Genomic DNA, 7,097 nt, shown 5'->3' on the forward strand with positions numbered 1-7,097 from the left:
ACTACTCATTGGACAACTGGGTGTTATATACTGGGCTTTGATAATAATGTGATGCTCCAAAAATGTACGGAGTATGAACCTAGTCTGTGGATAACGCAAGCACAGACTTCAATAAATGGAGTGAGTATAAAGTCTCAAAGGCTGGATACCCAGCGGTGATTTTGAAGCCACAGCATAAAATATAACATTGGCTGATTATTACAATTGCGAATTAGCAGCAAAATCGTGTTATTTGCTTCTAATATGTAGTATTTCACCCTTGTGGGGCCATAGCAAGGAAGATAACCACATCAGTCCTTTCAAAAAATCACTTTCCAAAATGGAAATTTTGAAAGGTGGCAGAGTTGAACAAGAGCTTATTTAACGACTTTGCGGTGGTGCTGCAGTGTCGCCACGTAATCTTGGTTAGTGCACGTTCAGTGGCACAGCGTTGATGGTGTGCCAGAATAGCACATCGGCCACACAGGCGTCTGAACTGTGTCGAAAATTGTGGGGCCATTACTTCGGAAGATTCTAATGTAACGACCGACGAAGCTTTGGAGTTTTTTTACTATTAAATGAGCATATACACTAATGTTGTGACGCAATGAGCATAGCAGCAATACTGTCATTGTTCCCGAAGTGATTAGGGGTTGTGATCTGTGCAAATAGGGGCTATCTAGGTCTCGTTAGGTTTACATGTTGCGCATATGGATAAAATGCAACCTTTGAGCACCACGAAACGGGTACTTTTTAAAGATTGTACCCCTAAACGTTTTGCAAACTTGTCGAGGATCGCGGTTGTATCGCAAAGGCTTTATGCCTAAAGTGAGGTATTCAAGCACAAAAACTGTATTATATCGATACTTACTTCATTATGTGCTAGGCGTATGTTGGTCTTTGTGTAGCTATGCTTGATTCCGGAGCCGCAAGAACTTTTAGTACGACTTTTGTTGTGCAGACAAAACACGGCAAAAAAAGTCGCTTTCTGGCAGATGCTTGCTTCCGACTACCTAATTCATTTGGTTAGCAAGCAGCTCTTGAGATTAAGGGGCCGTTGCCTGTTATTTCAACAAGAGTGTGCCAAATGGCATTGGGATGCCCAGATTAGGAAAGACCGAATGTTCCACTCATTTTGCTGTCTTCTTTTGTACAGTTGTTAAATATGATACCCTGAGTATATATACCCCTGACTAGACTGTGTTGGTGCGGAATAGTAAAAATGAGCAGGTTTCTGGTTTGGCAGATGCACAACAAAAGGTTCGATTTCTTCGTTGACTTGGACGATGACACCACGTTGCCAGACGGAGCAAGGATGAACTTGAGTGCCTCACCATTTTCTAAGAACACTCCTGCACACCCGTAAAATATCTTTACAACCTTGTTTCATTAGCGTAAACCCTAACAGTAATTTTGTTTTTTCTTTTAAAAGTGAGGTTATATGGTGTATCATACGACGAATATCCCTGCTACACGAGCGTTTGAAAGGACATTCTTGCGGAATGGCCTTGGAAATTTCAAATGCCATTTCAGGTGAAAAGAGCTCCGCCAATCTACACGGCAATTTTCAAAAGCATTTGAAAGTTTCCGCATTCACCTGCCATGTGTTGGCGTCGTTACTGCTGTGCAGTTTGGTTCTTATAACATGCCAAAAAAAAGTCACGCTGAAAAAACTTGGGAGTAATTAAATTATTTATAACCTACATACCTGCACAAAAAACATTTTTTTTTTTCTTTTTTTATGCTGGTAGTGTTGAGAGTTCAAATTACCGTGTAATCGTACACCTAGTGATAGAACACAACAAAAAATATTCGAAGCGTGCTATTTAAAAACCTAGTTCTACTTGAAGTAATTGTTTTTGTAATTACGGCGTGAACAAACTTCACCCGAGAGTACGAACGTTTGTGTTTTAAACGCTTTCGAGAATTTCAAAGGTCGTTGGTGAGGCTGCTTTAATTCAAGTGGCATTTCCACCAAATGCCTTTGAAAAACGTGGCGTAGCAGCTCAAAGCCAGCACTTGAGTTTCGTTGCATAGTCGGCGCACACACGGTGCGGGGACGAAAGACAACACCGGCGCCGTGGACTGAACCGTTTATTCGACTGAGAACAGTATTTAAGCAGAGTAAAGGGAGACGGAGTTGGAAGAAGGAAAGGGCGGAGTCAAGCGACGGGAGATAACGTAGCGAGACAATTTACAACACTTCTCTTCAATTAGTATTGAAGACGCTGTACAGGCTTTCTCTCCCTAGTTGAGCGCCGCAAAACTTGAGGAGGTTTCTGCGTTTTCTGGATAGGCGGCGACGATTGTGCAGGTGCCACCTGGTCGCAGGCTGCTCGTTCAGATCGCCTTCGTTGACGGTTGGTGTTGGTGCAGCTGCGGCCGAAGGGGTCCCCTCGTCTTTGTCAGGTTGAACGACGCTCTGCGCTGATGCCAGGGTGGGCCTGGAACTTACTTGGTCTATGTGACGTCGAACCACCCCAGCCGACGTTTGTATGGTCGCCATGCATGATCATGTAATGGACTGCACTCTCCCTGGTGTCCATGTCTCCCCATGGCCGTAGTTGCTAGCGTACACGGCTTTGTGAGGCGGCAGTGCCCATTCATTCGTCTTCTGGGTTGACCCTGGGAAAGAAGGAAACACGACTCCAAGCGAGAGCGGAGCACATAGCTGAATAGAAGTTCGGAAGGGGATTTTCCCTCGTGACACGGCGTTCTCCTGTCGTTAAAAGAATTTTAACTAATGTCTCTTAAACTGTGCCTTCTATCTTCTTCAGAGCTTCCTTAATCGTCCAAACATCCCGTTCAGCGAGCCTGTTAGACTGTGGGTGTTACACAGTCGTACGAAGGTGTGCGATGTTATTCTTCTTCGTAAAGGTGGCGAATTATTCACTAGTGAACTGCTTGCGTTGACCGTAACTATTGTGCGTGGAACACCAAATCTGGCAAAGATTCTGCGTAAGCTGGCAATCGTAAACGACGTGCTTGCCTCCTTCATGGGGATGGCTTTAATCCACTTAGTGCCAGCATCCACGAGCAACAGTATCATGCTGCCTGTGACCAGCCCTGCGAAATCGACGGGCAGCCTCGACCATTTTTCTTTAACTGCCGGCCAACTCAATGGTTTAACAGAGGCTGGCATAGGCAGGGTTTGAACGCAGTTATGGCATGACGCCGACAGGTGTTCTTTCTCTCGGTCTAGACCAGGCCACCAGAATGCCGATTGGCGACAGACTTCATGGCCGATGACCCTTGATGCGTCTCATGCAACATATATAGCACGCGTTCTGGAGCTTCTCTGGGAACAGCTCTGTGACCCCAGTATAGCAACCCATGAGCCACAGATAGCTCAAACCGGCAGTTCGAGAATGGCACCAACTCCGTGTGCTTTATGTGTTTCGGCCAGACATGCTTCGTGTAGTCCACGACCTTCGTTAGTAAAAGGTCTCGCGCAGTTAGCTGTTTGAGTTCTTTGACAGACACAGTAGCATCATCGAAACTTGCTAGAGCGTAAACATACTCTGGTGGTTCGCTTCTCATTGGTGGTGCTGGAGTCTGCCGCGGTAGCCGGCTTAGGGTGTCGGCGTTTAGAAGCAGCTTACCGGGCGAATAGTGAAGCTTGTAGCGAAATCCGCCGGAGTAGAGAGCCCAGCGCTGTAATCGAGCTGCAGATAACACTGGCGTCGGCTTGTGCGCTTTGAGCAGGCCCACGAGCGGCTGGTGATCTGTGACCAAGGTAAATTCTCTGTTTAGGAGATAGTCGCGAAATTTTGACACCCCGAAAACAAGGGCCAAGGCCTCACGTTCTAGCTGGGAGTAATTCCGCTCAGCAATGGTCAGCGTTCGCGAACGGAAGCCTATGGGTCCGTTCACTTTTCCATCCATATAAAACAGCACGGCACCAGTGCCATGCGGCGAAGCGTTGCACTCCAGTTTCAATCGTTTTGCGGGGTCGTAGTGAACGAGCACCCCTGCCGCAAGTAGGCACTGCTTTGCGTTGGTAAAAGGTGGTGTGTTGAGCTTCTCCCCAGACCCAAGGCACATTTTTTCCAAGCAACTGCTACAAAGGTGCAAGCAAGGATGACTCATACTGTAGCAAGTGTAGAGTAATACGACAGGATGCCTAAAAATGAGCGCAGTTCCTGCACGTTTGTCGGGCTTGGAGCCTTGACAATTGCTTCCACATGTTTCTCAGTTCAGTGTAGGCCTTCCTTGTCGATATTATGCTCTAAGTACGCGACTGACGACTGAATAAATTTGCATTTGTCTAGCCGAAGTTTTACACCGTACTCACGGAGACGCTGCAGTGCCGCTCGCAGAGCCTCGCTGCTTCCCTGCTACTCCGCAACATCGAGGTAAGCTTGGACGCCTGGTAGCCCTTGCAGTAGGGTTTCGATTTTTTGTTGGAAGATGGCTGGGGCAGACGCTATGCCGAAAGAAAGCCTCTCGAAGCAAAATAGCCCTCGATGCCGCTTAATTACGCATAATGTCTGAGATTATTCATCAAGCGGTACTTGGGTATACGCGTCATGCAAGTCGAGAGTGCTGAAATACTCTCAGCCGTTTAGGCACGCAAATATGTCGTCAACCAGCGGCAATGGGTACTGCTCCAGTTAGCAGACGTGATTTACGTAATCTTGAAATCGACGCAAATCCGAACTGTACCATCTTTCTTAGAGACGGGCACAATGGGAGTAGCCCACTTCGCATGCGCAACCAGTGATAGCACTCCAAGTGCTACCAGTGTGTAGTTCTTGTGAAACCTTATCACGCAGAGCGAAAGAAATGGAGCGTGGCTTACAGAACTCGGGTGTAGCTCCTTGCTTAAGTTGCAGGTGCTCAGGGGGACCGCTGATGCATCCGAGTTCCGCGCTTAAGACGTCTTGAAACTCGTTGACGACGTCGTCCACGGCCGGGAGACTTGTTGGTGATCCGGTTTCCGCATATAAGTTAAGGACAGGTGAGACTGCGTTGTTCATCTGAAAAATTAGGTCACACCCGCATAGACTGGGACCAGGTGCACGGCAATTCAGTTACTACCAAGGAGCATTCTACTATGGAAACCTTGTGCGCTACCCTCATATTCAATTGTCATAGGATGGGCAGTTGGCCAAGATAACAGGAAAGCTTGATAGCCGAAGGCTGCAATAGCGGCCAGCTCTCCCAGTTATATCATAAATTTCGCCGACACAACGCAGACGGGCGAACCCGTGTTATCAGCATTGGAATATCAACGCCGCACCACGTGAATGTCCTTTGAATTGGGGGCTCTAACTGCCACTTCCGAGATGAAGTCAAAGTCCTGAGGTGCTTAGCTTCGTCTACGTTCCCTTCCACACAGTTTTGCGCCACCGCCAGTGCGCGTTCCCGCATGCCTTGCGACGGCGCTGTTTCGCGTTTACTCGGAGCATCGCTCGAACACATTGTCGCAAGATGACCCGCCGCCCACAGCGATAGCACTACTCTTGGCCCAGCCGCACGCCTGGCTGTTTTGCATCTTACTTCCGCACCATCCGCATTGTAGAGTGGGCTCGTCCGTCAACAGGCGCTGCGCGTCTACCTTCAAAACGGTAGTTTTTCACTCCGATATCTCATTTGCGTCATATTGTGCTGCTTCGAATGATAGTGCTATCGCTTCGGTCTCTTCCGAACTCAAGTTTGCTTTGCCAAGAGCTGTTTTTGAAAGGCCTTTGATCTGTTGCCACAGACTATACTGTCGTGGAGCATTCGTTCCAGCTTGCTGCCAAAATTGAAGTTGTCTGCAAGGCGGGGGATGTCGACAAGGAAATGTCGCAAAGGCTAACCTTCGTGCTGACAGCGAATGAAGACCCGGAAGCTTTCCATTATTTCGTGGCATTTCGGGTCGAAATATTCATCTAGCGGTGCGACAACGTCTTCGTACGTTAGTGTGTTGGGTCCCGCAAGAATCTTCACAGTCCTCGTGTTTAACGCTGCAACGAGCAACGCCCTTTTTTTGCTGTGTCGGTAACCCTATTCGCTCGAAATAAGCTTATGCCTTGATGACGTATGCTTTCCAATTGTCCCACTCGCCGTCATACTCCGGAAGCTGGTGGTGGGCCATGGCTGACGTTGCCATTGCCGCAGGTTTCTGAAAGGCCGTTCCGTGGTGTTGCCCGCCGTGTTCTTTGCTGAATTGGTTCCTTTCTTGCTCGTCGCCACTGTTGCATAGTCGGTGCACACATGGTGCGTGGACGACCGACGAGACCGGAGCTGGGGTCTAAATCGTTTATTAGTCTGAGAACAGAGTATTTAAGCATAGTCAAGGGAGAGGTAGTTGGAAGAAGGAAAGGGCGGAGAAAGACGTGACGCTCAGTTGATACGTCACAAACCTGGCTGAGACGGCGGGAGATAACTTGGCAAGATGATTTAGAACAAATGTAATGACAATCGATTAGAGGGCCTTCAATATATCCTGTAGCAGGAGCATAACAGGGTAGCTACCGAGAGGTGCGTCTTGAAGGGGAAGGCCAGTACCTCGATGGAGGAACGAAATAAAAGAAATTCTGTGGAAAAAAGGGTTGGGCAATGCAAGACAGCAGTGGTAGGAGGTCATCTGGAAAGGCTTCTTCCCGCAGTGAACATAGACTGTCGATGATGACGATGGGGCATCAGTTCAGCTTGCTCTGTTCGGCAAGTTCATTGAGGTTGGATTTACTGTGAGAATAAAGAAAAACAGATGAATTGAGAAGGTAATGGAGGGTATGTGGGTAATTATACTTGCTGCCTACACAAGCTGTGGAGGTGAAGCAAAGCAGCAGCATTTGTGGAAGGCTACAAGGTGCTTGTTTCACCATATATACTGTAGTACATAACGGCATTGCCTTCTTTTCTACTTTTCTGCAAAGAGAACAGTACCGCTGCGAAACGCGGAGAGATAAACGACCACAAAAATACTGTCTTCCAACGTTCATTCCCTAAAAAAACCTGCTTGGTGAAAAAGATTTTTTCTTTGAGGACATGCACGTTCAACGAACGGGACAAAACATACTCGATTTCTTTGAAAATACCCCTATTCAGACTGCGCTCTACTGCGAGGAATCTGGTTAGCAATTGCCCACTTCAATGCCTTTCCGCTGTCGTTGCGATATTGCCGCAGT

At 47.7% G+C, this 7,097-nt stretch overlaps 1 pseudogene; it reads right to left on the reverse strand.

The window, feature by feature from the left end:
* Positions 1 to 2,192: 2,192 nt before the first annotated feature.
* On the reverse strand, positions 2,193 to 5,352 carry LOC144164153 (uncharacterized; annotated as a pseudogene).
* Between the last annotated feature and the right edge of the window lie 1,745 nt (positions 5,353 to 7,097).

Source organism: Haemaphysalis longicornis, unplaced genomic scaffold, assembly GCF_048455015.1.
Source record: "Haemaphysalis longicornis isolate Haplotype H1 unplaced genomic scaffold, Haemaphysalis longicornis Haplotype H1 scaffold_13, whole genome shotgun sequence".
Classification (NCBI taxonomy): Eukaryota; Metazoa; Arthropoda; class Arachnida; order Ixodida; family Ixodidae; genus Haemaphysalis; species Haemaphysalis longicornis.